A 15485-nucleotide genomic window follows, 5' to 3' on the forward strand; every position below is an offset into this window, starting at 1 on the left:
GAAGGAGGAGTAGAGAATGAAGACCTTGATTCAAATGAGGAAGAAAACAATAATGTAAATAAATATTTGATTAGTCAAAGTGCTACAAAATGGTGATGTACAATCCATCATTAGAACTAGGTCAGAAAATATTAGTAGGTTCGTGCCTGGGGTGAAACCTATTGGAAAAAATGCCAACACTGTGATTCAATGTTGGAAATTGTTTGTAATGTAATGCTACAAGGTGTTGTGAAATACACTAACTATGAACTACAAGTAAAACATTCTATATGCATCAATAATATATATATATATATATATATATATATATATATATATATATATATATATATATATATATATATATAATACTATGACACCTCACTATCTGACCTCAAATCCTTCATAGCAGGACTTTATCATTCTAACCATCAGAATCTAAAGGACTTGTAGAGAAGTGACAGATGTGGCATTGAGATACTCAATGATACTCAAGAGATTTTGTTTCCTTCAAATTGTATATATTTTAATAACAGAAACACCAAGAAAGAAAAAACAATCTAATAATTCAGCTTGGTAATTTTTTGAAGGCTTTGTTTCAAACTATGAGGCAATTTGTACACCATCCAAATACATGACAGCTGGGCCAGGGATTTAGCTCAGTGGTTCCACTGCCTGCCTCGCAAGTGCAAGGTCCCAAATTCGATCCCCAGTACCAAAAAACAAAACAAAAAACAAATACATGACAACTGATGGACAACATACATCATTTCATGGTCATTACAGCTTTGGGCAATCTAGGACAAAGAAACTGTCCAAATATGGTATAAAAATATATGCTGTGGTGGTGCAAAAAATATTTTACATCTTGTATTTAGAAATTTATTCTAGAACTTCACCTCCGCATCTTTATTCATACAATAATAAAAGAACACCAGATGACCAGCACAGGAACTATTTGCAAGAACAAAGTGGGGATTTTTGAAAAAAAATGTTGCAAGTTTATAATAGAGAAATGTATATATAGTACAATCCTTGGATTTCAGAAAGACATCATATTGGCCTTATAATAAGGCATAGAAAAACAAAGTAGTATCGACCCTGTCATTGTTACAACATGATGATTAAGACTGATAGTGACTCAACACAAATGAAGCCAGAAAAGGTCACATTTTACAAAACGAGAGGGAGAGAAGATGTTGACGAGTAAGAAAGTATGATGTCTCTCAAAACACAAAGCATTGGCCAGTGGTTGCATTTGACTCGATCCTAAACATGGCAGGCGTAAATGGTATAGTTTACAATGAGAATAAAAAGCACAAATATCACAAAGAGATTTTCTTAGAGAGTTGGGACTGGAATTGATAAAAGCTCAATTACAACAGAGGAAGAACAATGTATATCAGCCAAAAGAACTTTGTAAAAGGATCCCTGAACAGACCGGTGAACAGACAGATGAAATACCACGAGAATCTCCTAATAAAACAGCAAGACCACCAAGATGGCAATTATGTCCTACAAAAAAGGGCAGGAAAACAAAACACATGTGCTACCACTGTAAGTGATACTTGTGTCTGGAATATACTGTTTTCACTTGTGAAGATTTCTTAGGAGTCATAATTGAAGTAAAAATTATTTTTGTTGTAGAATTTTATTTTTATTTTCATTTTAGTTCATAAAGGAATTTATTTCTGTTGTTATATTTTTAGATTTTTTTAAACCCAAAAAAGTTGATGTTGACAATGTTGATATTTATTATAAACACTTAAAAATGTTAAGAATCTATATGCCGCCTGCCTTACAAGCACAAGGTCCCAAGTTCAATCCCTGATACCAAAAACAAAAAGAATCCAATACTTAACTTTATTGTTACTTTGTTTTCCTGTTAAGTACACATTGTGTAATATAATAAAACTCATAAAATGAAAATAATTAATCTGAACATCATAAATGAGTTTTTAAAATCCAGCTAACAAACCAATAAAAAGGACCACAAATGGACCAATAATGAGCCCGGATTAAGGAATGTGATTTATACAATTTGATGCACCTGGGTTCCAATAAGAACCAGAGAAAGCATGCAAACAAGACACACTGTACATATGACACACAACAGTACATACATGCCAAAGAAACTTCTACTGGTACAGTGAGTATTATACTGATGTCAGAATGATTTTGTTTAAGCAAAAAAAGTCACTTGTCACAGTGTCAGTGCTCTAAGAATTTGAGTTTTATTGTGCTTGTAATTTTGTTTATATTTAGTTTGTAAGTTTCAATTTTAGTTTAATAGTAGTTCTAGTGTTTACATAATAGAATTTCCAGCTAGACTTTAATTTATACTTATATTCTATTAGGGCTAATCTAAATAATCACTGGAGAGCCAATTAAAAATTTTTATCTCAAAAGCAGCCTGTTCCATATTCACCTTTGAAGGGCGCTGTGCTACACTCTCAGTGGTTCTTTCTTCAGTGTCCTTTATTCCCAGGGAACACCTAACAGATGTTGAAACACTTCTCATGTTATGCCATCCAACATAAAAATTTCTTCACAATCAGTGAGCAAACCTTAACTATTTCTTTGCCTTTATCATGACAACACTCAAGGGTATGATGGGCTTCTCCACAGCCTGTGTGATGAGTATCTCAAGAGATTAACAGCAGAAGCAAATGGGAGAGGCCAGAATTTAAATTTAGTCCTGATTGTTAAGCCAGGCATTAAAGAGATGAGCCAAAATATAAAATAATGAAATTGTTCTCATTACAATGTTTATGTGAAAAATACATATTCTCCCCTAAGTGGCATGGCCTGCGTGGCAAAGGTTTGAGGCCTGAGTAGGGTGGTGGAAGATGGAAAAAGGAGAATTAAAGAGCGACCAGGTGGGGCCTCCGTGCCTGCTGAGCGAACACCACAGCCCTCCTGTCACTTTGTTTAAAGCATGAGGAGCGGAAGTACAAACAAACAAGGAGATGGGGCGGGGGTCATTGGCAATGTGTTGTTCTAATGCCTTCTGAGACTGATAGGGCTGTGGGAACAGGGATATGCAAGCTTGCTGCTCCTAGGACCATGTCAGCTAGGCCTACAATAAATAGAGAACGAGGAGCATTTCCTTGCACCCTGAACTATCTACACTGGCAGGGTAAATCGGGGCACAAAGGGAGGGAAATCATGAATTGCAGGAGGTGAGCAAGATGCCTCCTGATCGTGGCACGATCCCGAGCGGGCTCCTAACATCTAAATACATTATGAGTGTGATCACATAATGAGTTTACCATTGATATATTTAAATGAATTAACAAGTATTTTAAAAATCTTTCAGTTTTATTTTCTAGTAAATAAATATCCGCTGTGGTGTGCACCCCACAAGTTCATGTGCTGGAGATGCAATGCAGCAATGCTGGGGCCGGGGTCTCGTGAGAGGTGTTTGGGTCCTGAAGGCGAAGTCCTCCTGAAAGGGTTGATGGCTTTCTCTAATAAATGGTCAGCCACCATGGCTGGCCCATTTTCCTTCTCATCTATGTGTCTTTCCCCCTCCTCCAACTTACTTTTACCATATTGTGAAGCAGCAGGAAACAGCACAAGAGGCATCCACCCCATCCTGGAATTCTCAGACTCTAGATCCATAAGCCTAAATAAACTTCTTTTCTTTATCAATTTCCTAGTCTCAAGCATTTTGTTCCAGTAGCATAAAATGGAATAAGCAATGTCATTAGATGACATTCACATAAACAAAAGCTCTTTAAGATCTTTAGTAAAAATTTTAAATGAAGGGATTCACAGACCAAAAATTTGCTTTAATTTATCCACTTGTATATTCTAACTAGAATGACACTGAAATTCGTAAGACATCAACTAGCATCATGTCTCACACTGGGAACTTACACAACTCTGAAAGGAAATGAGGTAAGTTCAGCAGGTTGTCAAGGTGACAAGCTCATGAGACCATTCAGAGGCAGACTCTTAGCTAAGGGCAAGTGCGGGGGCAGGGGAACAGGGAAAAAATAAGAACCAAGATACGTCATGTAAAGGTACAAGTTCTCAGTGATGAATGCAACCGTCTTGTATACCTAAAATGTACCAATGAAAGAATTTAAGAGAGGAAAAAAGAGAAGAAATGGAGGAGCAGGTGTTCGTGTACAAGTTCTCAGTGATGAATGCAACCGTCTTGTATACCTAAAATGTACCAATGAAAGAATTTGAGAGGAAAAAAGAGAAGAAATGGAGGAGCAGGTGTTCACTAGTTGATAGGTAGAAGGTTAAAATTTCTGAAATTTCTGGAATAATCAATTACAAATTTTTATATGAATAGAATGGCATAAAAGACCAATTAACAGCACAGGAGGATAAAGAAGATCAGGCCACCAATGTCTGCACTCCGCATGGAGAGTCACCACATCCAGGTGGGCACTTTCTGGGGGAGAGACTATGGTCACCTTAGCAGGAGGCTCAGAAAGGTGGCATTTTTACTTAAAATTTGTAATCAATCATGACATACGTGCACACACACAGGAAGAATGGTCAGGTCTGTATCAGCTCCACACAAATCACTTCTCATAAACTCTGGGGGAAAACTGCTTTGAACAGATAATCTCCATTTCAATATTTGATGAAAAATGCAATGTCTGCTTCTTTTTCTTTTTTTTTGGCATTCTTTCCATGGCAGAGAAATAAGGCATATTTTAAGCATTTATGAAACTTTCTAGGCCTTTGCTTAAGCCCCACAGGGATATAAATCTGGATAATAAACTCAACAAGAAATGCATTTTTAAAGGACATTGTGCTATGTTGGAGGGTTGGATGATGAAAACCTGTGAAATATATGTATATTTTAATATCTAATATTGGCTTAGACCTTTTGATTTCATGAAACTAGTTAGCAACATCACTCCATTCCTTCTTTTTCAGTTCTTCAAATTTGCTGTTTGCTCAGAAAAAAATAGACATTTTATCTTACGAAGTTTTGGAATAGTTTTAGACCTATGCACCTCATTTTTCATGCAATTGAAAAAAAATAATTCTAGCTCAGAAATTTGTAATAGAAATTCTGCTTCCTTAAATGCAAGGCCAGTAAATTTTGGTCACCTCTGTCACATTTTATGTAATCTACTTACACAGATACTCGTTTTAGGCCCATGCATATAACTGAATACACAGCAGCATGTCTGGGTCTGTAGCATGTGTGAAGGTTGGCCCTTTTCCCTGTCCCTTACTCAGGCCTTCCTGCACTTTAGGTTGGCATCTCAGAAGCAGTGTGCCAACATAGCCGTATTTTTATCTTGCTCTTCAGCTGTACACAAACACAGACATTTTCTTATTTCAACAAAAGACCCTGCTGTTAACAAGCAAGCCTGAAAATCTTCAAAGGTCTCTTTTAAGCATGGAAATTATCTCATAAATTCTTGCAATCTTAAGAAGCCTTCATGATATTTTCTCTGGCAATCCTTTACCCTTGCCTCCCACCCTTCCCTAGCCCACCTCCCAATCCTAAGAGCTCATCCTCGATTTCATCACATTTGGTAGACAGAGAATCCTTGCTGAGATCCAAACTCTCCATCCATCAGGGCACCATTCTTTTAAATTGATGTGCTGAGCCACTAAAAGAGAGGAACAAATTGATTTTTAAAAGTCAATAAAGTATAAACTACACGAATTCTAAAGCAGTGTTTAGGATTTCTATGTGCTATTATATTTTCGTATCTACATAAGGAAGATACTGCAGAAAAAGCAGAGTGGAAGAGAATATAATGCTTCTCCTTTATACCTACCATAAACAATTTGAAAAAGAGTCTCTTTTGTACAGCACATAATATGTATTTCAACAATCCCAGTTTTGTTTTAAAATTCATGCAAAGGAAAATTAAATAATTATATGGAAACAACTGAGGAAATGAGACGTTAAAGAACATTTGATATTGAATTCTAACTACCCATCCAATCAAATGCTTTACTTTCTGCCTTTACTTGTATATTTTATTTTTAAATTTTATTTTATTTATTTATTTGGTACCAGGTATCAAACTTAGGACCTTGTGTTTGCAAGACAGGCAGCTGAACCACTGAGCTACATCCCCTGCCCCACTTGTATATTTTAATACTCTAGTTTTATAAGCTCAATTTAACCTGATGGGCTCAACAGCTATTACCTTGATAATATGTTCTTTTCTAATTATTTGAAAATAGAAAAATGCTTTCACATAGACAAAAAGTTCAATTAGTTCTAAGAGCTTCATGTTTAAAGATTGTCTAGAGCTTCGTTTGTAAATTGTTCTTGCCTGGATCCATTTCACATTCTTTCCATCAAGTAATTACATAATCTTTCATTTTGATTAAGAAAATTTGAGTTACCTTTTACTGGTCAGCTGGGTAAAGCATTTATCAAGAATGCTACATACATAAAGAAATGGTACATGTTTACGGAGTTGACTATGTCGAACTTGATGTAAAAAGTACACAATATATGCATATCTGGAAACATCACAAGGTGTTTCACTGATGCATACCATTTTTATGTATTTATATGTTAGTTAAAAATAAATAAAAAGAATGCCACAAAAGATGACTCATTTCAAAGGCATAGCTCTTGAAAAGTAAGCCACTATGTAGACCACTACTATACACTGATATAGAATACATAGAATGTTGATGTGTTAAGTAGTAAACTGCTCAAATGGAAGCTTGTTGACATGTGTGTGCATGTGTATGTATGGGTAAATGTGTGTTTATATATACAATGAAATGCGAGTAGACTTGTGTTACTCCCGAGTTCTTACTCATTAGTTTTTTTCAAAAGAATATTTCTTAACTAAGTGCCAAAACCTTCATGCAAATGTTGTAAATGAACTTCTGGAAATCGTCTTCCTGTAAATTTCATTGTTTGAGGTTTTGGATTTACAGTGACCTTTCTGTGTCTTTTTAAAAAGTCAATCTTTTCTTTTGGAATATGGCTAGCAGAGATAACCTACTGTCTTAGTCACCTGCCTGGTTGCCAGAACAAATTTCTGACACCCACAGTTTAAAGAGGAAGTTGATTTTGGCTCACAGTTTCAGTGGGTTCATTCCATGGTCACTAGCTCCAAGGCCTAAGCAGGATAGAAGGGCCTGTGTGGAGGAACACCGCTCACGTCATGGCAGCCAGGAAGAGGGTGGAGGAAGGAGCTGCGGAAGAAAGTTGCCCTAACATCTCACATCCTAGTAACCTACCTCTTCAGACCAGGTTTCACCTCCTGACCGCACTTTCCTCTACCAACTCATCAGTAGAATCCACTGAAGAGTACAGTGCCCCCAACTTTCAATCACTTCCCCACTGCATGGTTTTGGAGGGACACCCCGTATCTGTACCATTAACATCTACCTTCCTTTAAATGGTAGGGAAAACCCAATTTCAATGAGAGCCAACACTCATGGGATGCCTATAAGTGCAAGGAGGATTTCACAAAGGGGACAAAAGTGGCGTTAAACATCTATGTGCAAAGCCTGCCTCCATCCTTGACTGAGTTTGTGAATCTGGCAAAATATTAGCCTCTCTGTTGCTGTATTTTCTATCTATGAAATGGGGCTAATCATAGAAAGTGTTTCTCTTAGAGCTATTTCTTGTGTTAAAGATCACACATGTAAGCTGCTTAGCAGACTATTGAGTACATAGGCATCCATTGATATAAACTTTGATAGTGTTATATGAAATTGTTTATATTATTTTGTGTAAAAATGAGTGTCCTTGATATCTAAGAGTTCCACTTTGTGAGAAGGGCAGTCAAATACACAAGTAACTAAAATAAAATCCAATACTCTTCTATGTTAGTATAAATATAAATAAGTGGAATGAGAGAATGAAATATTGGGAAAATTCTATGGAGGAAATGAAAGAAGAGAGTAGTTCCTTAAAAGAAGCAGTAGCGGAGGAAGTACTTACAGATAGAAAGAAAAACTAATAACCAGGATAAGGAAGATACTTACAGAATTTAAGAAGAAAACCATGTGACTAGAACACATGGTAATTGTCATGGTAAAGTGAACAGTTCTAGAATCAGTTCAGAGAAGAATAAAAGACTCTAAAGTTGGCCCCTGAGAAGACAGGAGAGGAAACTCTCTCTCTCCCTCCCTCCCTCTCTCTCTCTCTCTCTCTCTCTCTCTGGCACTCCTTGCCTTGACCTATTCCCGAAGGCAGAAATACCCACCTGTGTGCTCTGGCGTGCAGGGACTCCAGCAACCCAAGGAAGCGGGAGCCTGTGGTGGGCCGTGAACTAAAGATGAATCAGCTGTGCCACAAATCAGGCCCTAAAAATCAGACACATCTCTCAGGAATTTTTTCTCTTTTATTATCTTCTGGCCTTCGGTAATGCCAGGTTTAATGTCAGCCTTGTTCCTAGTGTGTTATTTAGGGTGTTCATGGGGAGCAAATGTCACAAGTAAAGCAGGGTTTGTTCCATGTACTAGAAAAATTAATCCTGTAATAGGATGATATTCCTGCTTTAAGATTGCATGGAATCAAGAAGAATGTATTTCTGAGAAAATTTAAACAGATGGGGCAGGAATATCATTCTGTATATGAGAATAGGAATTGGTTCCAGAGGACTTTGGTCTTTGTGGTTTAGATGTATGACAAAATTATTTAGTGACAGTAAGGATGACAGGTGTGAGTTAGGTGCCTTGAGATGCATTTCAAACAGTTGCTGCGGCAAGTGCAATGGGGAATCAATTAGAGTTAAATAAAAGAATTGCTGAGTAGCATTTGGGGCCCAGCTGAGAAATTTTTAAAAGGAGGGGGAGAGAGAGAGAGAGAGAGAGAGAGAGAGAGAGAGAGAGAGAGGAGAGAGAAAGAGAAAGAGAAACTGATTTTTACTAGTAACAAAGGTAAAGATATAAGGGAGACATCTTTTTGAGGAATTCAATTTAAACCCTTAAAGAAGGAATCTATATTGTTACTGGTGATCAAAGATAATGATGAGATAATAACAGTATGGTTTTCCATTGAAATCAAGCATAAAGAATTTATGTGTTGAACATGTATCTAAGTGATATTTTAAAAATAGAATAATCTAAAACTGCAAAGTCCATTGAATAAACAATTAAGTTACTTAATGATCTGTGCCTTTGTTTAATTGGCTAATTTCTGAAGATACTCTACTGTAGGTTATAGGCAATTTTGAGGGGATAATAGATATAATGAAACCACCAGAAGAAACGTGGGAAAAAAATAAGTACAATTAACTACCTGGGATGTAAGAGTGATAACTAACATTAGCCATTGGATTTAAAGATGGGATAGATGTTTTATACTTTATTATTCCTACTTACTGGGTTTTGTTTTTCCTAAAATTTCAAAAGCAACACTGCAGGAAGTGAACAACCTAAAAATGGACATGCAAACAGTCAGGGAGCAATAGTCTACTCTACAGTTTCTACTGATGTCACTCATTAGGCAGGGAGCGCAAGTTGCTGATGGTGCACTGTATAGGCTGCAGTGTTGACCACATGACTAGAGTTTGAAAGCAGATCCATCTTCAGTGTTCAGTTTCACAGATGTCTTGTGGCACATCCTAAGACCTGAAATTTTGCCATTTTAATTCATTCAGCACAGATACTGATGGCACCAGGGATTTTTAATTTTTTTCATTTATTTATTTTTAAAGTGTATTGGTACATTTTAGGTATACAATACAGTTACATTCATCATTGGGATCTTGTACCTTTACATGACAGATTTTGGTTCTTATTTTTCCCCATTCCTCAACCCTCGCTTCACCCCCTCCACCCTTCCCTGTTTATAAAGACATTGTTTCCATGTTTTTCCTTTTCTCATATTTTTTTTTCTTTTCCCATTTTCCCTTTCCCCTATCTCTCCCATTTCCTCTACTCTTTTAGATCTTTTTTTCCTATTACACAAAATCAGTTATATATCTCGATTCTTATTTACACTTTTAGTTTTTCATACCAGACAAACTATTCGGTATTTACACATGTGTGATCTATTAATTTCACTTAAGAGTATGGCCTCAATGTGCATCCACTTAGCTATAAATATCTCTAGTTTCTCATTCTTTATGGCAGAGTAGTACTCCATTTTATAAAAATACCACATCTTCTTTATCCAGTCTCCAGTTGATGGGCAATTGGGCTGTTTCCAAATTTTGGCTATTACAAACTGTGTCACTATAAACATGGGCGAGCTTATATCACTGTGTTAAGATTCTTTTAATTATTTAGGGAAGATGCCCAACAGGGAAGTAGCTGGTCAAATGGGACTTCTAATTCTAGTTATTTGAGGTATCTCCATATTGATTCCCGCAATGGTCCCACCAGTCTACCCTCCCTCCAACAACGAAGAAAGGTTCCTGTCTCCCCACAGCCCCACCAGCATTTGTTATTGGTTAATTTCTTGATAGCAGCCATTCTTACTAGGGTAAGGTGGAATCTCAGTGTTGTTTTCATCTGCATCTCTCAAATGCCAGTGATGTTGAACCTTTTTTCATATGTTTATTTGCTACCTTTACTTCTTTGTCTGAGAAATGTCTGTTCATTTCACATGCCTGTTTTTGAATTGGGTCTTTATATTTGGGGGGGTCTGATTTTTTTTTTTAAGTTCTGTAGATATTCTAGATAGTAGACCTTTGTCTGAGGAACAGCTGGTAAAAATTTTTTCCCCATATGGGGGGTTGTTTTAGCTCTGCTTGTGATTTCTCTGGTAGTGCAGAAGCTTTTTAAAAAGATGAAATCCCAGTTGCTGATTTTTGTTCTAGTTACTGTGCTATTGAGGATTTGTTCATAAAGTCTTTTCCTATGCTGGTATCTCCAAGAGTTCTACCTAACTTATCTTTCAGCAAGTTTAGTGTTTCTCTCCACTTGAATTTTAGTTTAATGCATAGTGAAAGATATGGGTCTAGTTTTAATCTTTAACAAGTTGAAATCCAGGTTTTTCAACATTATTTATTAAAGAGGCTATCTTTCTTGGAGGGTTGGCTCCTTTATCAAAGATGAGGTAGCTGAGTATGTCTGCAGTTGTTTCTGCATCTTCTAATCTGTTACAGTGATCCCTGGGTTTGTTTCTTTGTCAGTACCATGATGTTTTTAATCACAGTGGCTTTATTGTATAGTTTCAAGTTGGGATTGTGATATCCCCTGCCATATCTCTATTGCCTAGAATTGCTTTTGCTGTTCTAAGTCTTTTGTGGTTCCAAATGAATTTTTGGATTGTTTTCTCAAGGTCTGTGAAATATGCCTTTGGGACTTCAATAGGGATTATGTTGAATCTGTATAGCAGTTTTGGAAGTACGGCCATTTTCACTTCAATCTCTTTTTTAGAGTGTTGTAGTTCTCAATGTAGGAGTCTTTTGTTTCCTTTGTTAAATTGATTGCTAGATACTTCATTTAAAAAACTTTTTTCTTTTAATTTTTATTTTCACTGGCACAGGTTTGCAGTACATAATGATTACATTCCTCTTGGGCAGTTGCTGCCTGAACATACACACTTAATTAATTTGAATTTTTAAAATTGAGTTTATTGGTGCATTTTAGGTATACAGTACAGTTACATTCATGATTGCGATCTTGTACCTTTACATGACAGGTCTTGGTTCTCATTTTTTCCCCTTGTCAATTTGAATTTTTAAAAAGATTACTAAGAAAAGGAACCATGCTGGTAAAGGAGGACCTGGGGTGAAGAACTGTGTTTCACTTGTCAACTCTAACAGAGAGCAAGTCTGTTTGCTGGAGTGAGAGGAATGGGCCGCGTGGGCACTGTTGGAGGAAAGTGGAATATCAAATAAAATGTCAGTCAGCACATCCTCCAATATGTATTGCTAAATTCTCCATACGATTCACTTTGCCATCTTAAAATTCATTCTTTAGTTTAAAAAAGTATTCTTAATGAAGAAAAGGGCTCACAGTTTTCATTAATTTTTTTCTGTTATGTATATAAAATTCATTGTCATTAAAACTTTGAACTAATATCAAAGTTATAATTTAGCCAAATTACTGTGTAAAGAAGTTTACTTTTGGAGAGTCACTTGGTAAAAAGCTGATTTTTTTTTCAAGAATGACATCATCTGTATTTTAAGGTTGACATTCATTAATAATAAATTAAAATTTATTATAAAATGTTTCTAAAAATAGAAAAGTTGAAGTAAATGTGTAACGAATATCCCTATACTTGATTTTTTTAGTATTTGCTATGTTTGCTTTATTATGTGTATTTTATAAATGGAAATTATTTAACTGTGTGTTTATTCATAGCTATTCATGTACTTACCCCCCCCGTTAATCTCTCATTCAATTTTACTTTTAATGCTCTGCATTACTTTACAAAATAGAAATTGAATTATTTACATGTGCAGGTATTTTGATACTGTCCAGAAGAATCATAAAAATTCTTTGTTTTTAATTTTCAACAGATGTTCCATATTGCTGATGTAAAAAAAAATGCCACAAACTAAGTGGAGAAAATAATCACATTTATTTATCTTATGGTCTGCAGGTCAGAAACATGAAATGGATCTTACGGACTAAACTCAAAGTGTCAACAGGACTATGTTCCTTCTGGAGGCTTTCCATGAGACTGTGCCATCGATGGCTTATGGGCCCTTCCTCCACGTGAAAGCAAGTTACTCTGACCTTTACTTTCATGCTCCAATCCTGCTCTCATTCTACTGGTCCTAATTCCCTGCCATAAGGCATATGTGTCTAGCATGGGTCTACCCAGATTCGTAATCTAGGACAATCTTGCCATTTGGGTGTCACAACTGGAGAGTCCCTCCTGGCAACTAAGTAACATAGTCACATACCCGAAGGACTAGAGTGTGGGCCTCCCAGAAAACTATCATTTAGGTTTCCACAGGATGCTGCTGTCTCTGCTGTGTGCTTTGCCACTAGTGTACATGAGCACTGGGAGAAAATGTATGCTGAGTTTAATTCTTTGCCTGGTGCATTTTGTTCAATAAGGACTACTCTCTTGTCAGTGGCTCTGAATCACATTAGACAACAAAAGCATCAGTAAGTTACTAGAACTTGTATTATAAAGATACATTTTTATTTTATGTATCAACAAACAAGAAAAATAAAGCATTGTCAAATAAATGAGTTCCCTGAAACTTGATTAGGCAAAAATGAAATAAAATCAGTGTCATAGATGAAAAATTTGACATTTTGTTTACAGTGGTCTACACGGCAGAGATGTTCCAAGAAGTTCCTTCTTGTTCCATGAACCGAACTATGACAGAGTTTCTATTTGTTACGCCTTTAACGTGTCACTTCCAAACTTCGTGGGTTGGAAAGTTAGTTCCCATTGCACTGGACTTCAGACCCCTCAGGAATAGGTCAATGCTGCTTAAAAAGTGCTTGCAGAGGGGTTCACTGTCCTCTCCTTTTCTGCCTCCTGAGAACACAGAGCAAGAATATCCATACCAGTTGCTTGTGCCTTAATTTTGGATTTCTCATCCTCCAGAGCTGTGATAAATTTTTATTCTTTATAATTATCTCAGCAAAAACAGACTAAGATGCTACTTCTTGCAAGAAAATCTGGCTTTCTTAAAATGTAGCATTGAAAGAAATACACGAAGTGACATCGCACTTGCAATAACTAAATGTATGCACATTTCCACTTTAAATTAGATTTAGCAACTTCTTTTATTCCAGTACAAATACTAGTTCTGTGAAGCCCATGCCATCCAATGATGGGCCTATTATTTAGTACCTTCCAATTTCAAAATGACAGTGCAATCATCTACAGCATGCATTGGACACCTGAAGGGCACTGAAGTAATTAAGTCGACATTATTTAAATGGAGTTTCCAAATATCTAGGTTGACAGTTTCTTTATAGATGGATAGGGATGGAATGGAAACACAATCTTCTTTAAATAAAAAAGCAAACAGGCTGTGACTTGATGGTCCTTATCTTTATTTCACCTTTATTGTCTCCAGAGTATTTCTTCCAGCACACAGAACACGCCCTTGTGTTTTCATTATTTTCTGCCAGCTGTGTCACTCACTTTCTGGGAGAAGTATCTACCATTAATAAAAAGATAAAAACTATTTTCTTTCCATTGTGCTTTTCCCCCCCAGACTTCTCAATATTTAATTTAAAAAGGGCAAAAGTTGAGATCACTTTAAAAAACATTGTTAAAAATGCGTTGATTCCCCCATGTGCCCATGATAGTATTTATCAACTTGGAGTATGAAATGAAGCCTTTTGGTGATCAGTTAGGCTGTGAAGTAGTAACCGTACTTCTGCTTCACAGAAAGTCACGGAACAAAAAGACCTGCAGTTCTCAGAGCTCAGCATTGTGGAGGGCTCCCTACATTCAAGAATATGTTTCTGAACATTCTCCTTAGCAAGATATATAGCTTAAGGCCACATATTTTCTAGTCTTTTGCAGTAAGTAGCATGGGTTGAGATGTTGATGTGAATAAGTGCTGCTTGCAGTGGGAAAGCGGAGCTTTGTTTCTGAGCCCAGCCAAGAGGGAGGGGAGCCATGAATGGTTTAAGCTGGTGAGAACTGCAGAATTTGTAGTCTCAAAATCTTAATTTTACATACGAAGTATACTACAATTGCTACTGTAACAAAATAATTGTTACTGTAGATCAGTTTTTCCAGTTTGAGGGTAAATTTTTACTTGTTGGTCAATTTCTTTTAGCTTTTGGATTTACAAAGATAAACTAATCTGTATCTGTAGATTAAGGCCCCTTCCAAGAATGAATTCAAGGCATCAGACACACTGAGGCATGTTTTGTCTGTTTGCTTTGCACTTTCTAGAGAAGCATGTCTGCTGTAGAAATTTCAGCACTTACATGGAAAAATGATTTTTCTCATTTCTCAGAATGTTTTTGGATATGGGAATTGAAAATGGCTTATAGAACCTTTTTGTCCTTCTTCTTACTAAAAAGCAAAATATTTTGCCAAAGACCTGGGATTTTGTGTCTAAGGAGTTCCCAGAGCTTGGACAGAAGGGCTAGGGTAGCTGCGCATCCTAGCCTAAGGTGTTGGTGAACTTTTTACTTCTGTATGAGAGGCAGAAATCCCTAGAAATTGTACACACTGTAAAAATGTGATACATTAATATGAAGATGAGAATGTAAATATGTACCTTGTTCTACTATTGGTAAAATTCTCTCAGTCCATTCAAATTGCTTGACATAATTAATGAGGATAATTTGAAGGAAGCCTTATTGAAAAAAAATGTGATGCTGACAAATTGAAGTTTGTAGGTTAAACATCTTTTTAAGAACCCTAGAGTGAATTTGCTAGATTTTTCCTTCTGTCATAAATGTAACAATATTATTATATGTGAGGCACATTCCCAAGGCATGTCCAGTTTATGATCACCCTGTCACCAACTGAGATTGAAAGTATGGTATTTCCAAACTTCTGGGAAGCTGTTGTAATGCCTCCCTTCCTTTCCTGGGGAAGAAAGCACATTAGATGTTAGGTGTATGAGAGGATTGTGGAGGAGGACACGGGCCATGTATGCTTTATTTAAAAAATCTTTCCCAAACTCTGATGTGTTATTATAAAG

General features: G+C 36.4%; 1 long non-coding RNA gene across 1 annotated transcript; it reads right to left on the reverse strand.

Moving 5' to 3' along the window:
* Positions 1-3378: 3378 nt before the first annotated feature.
* On the reverse strand, positions 3379-7976 carry LOC104851281. The gene is made up of 3 exons (XR_777167.1): positions 7933-7976; positions 5455-5573; positions 3379-3427 (listed from the first exon to the last, which is right to left on the reverse strand). It is a non-coding gene; the product is annotated as an uncharacterized LOC104851281 (long non-coding RNA).
* Between the last annotated feature and the right edge of the window lie 7509 nt (positions 7977-15485).

The sequence above is a fragment of the Fukomys damarensis genome, unplaced genomic scaffold (genome assembly GCF_012274545.1).
Source record: "Fukomys damarensis isolate Sample0158 unplaced genomic scaffold, DMR_v1.0_HiC HiC_scaffold_3, whole genome shotgun sequence".
Classification (NCBI taxonomy): Eukaryota; Metazoa; Chordata; class Mammalia; order Rodentia; family Bathyergidae; genus Fukomys; species Fukomys damarensis.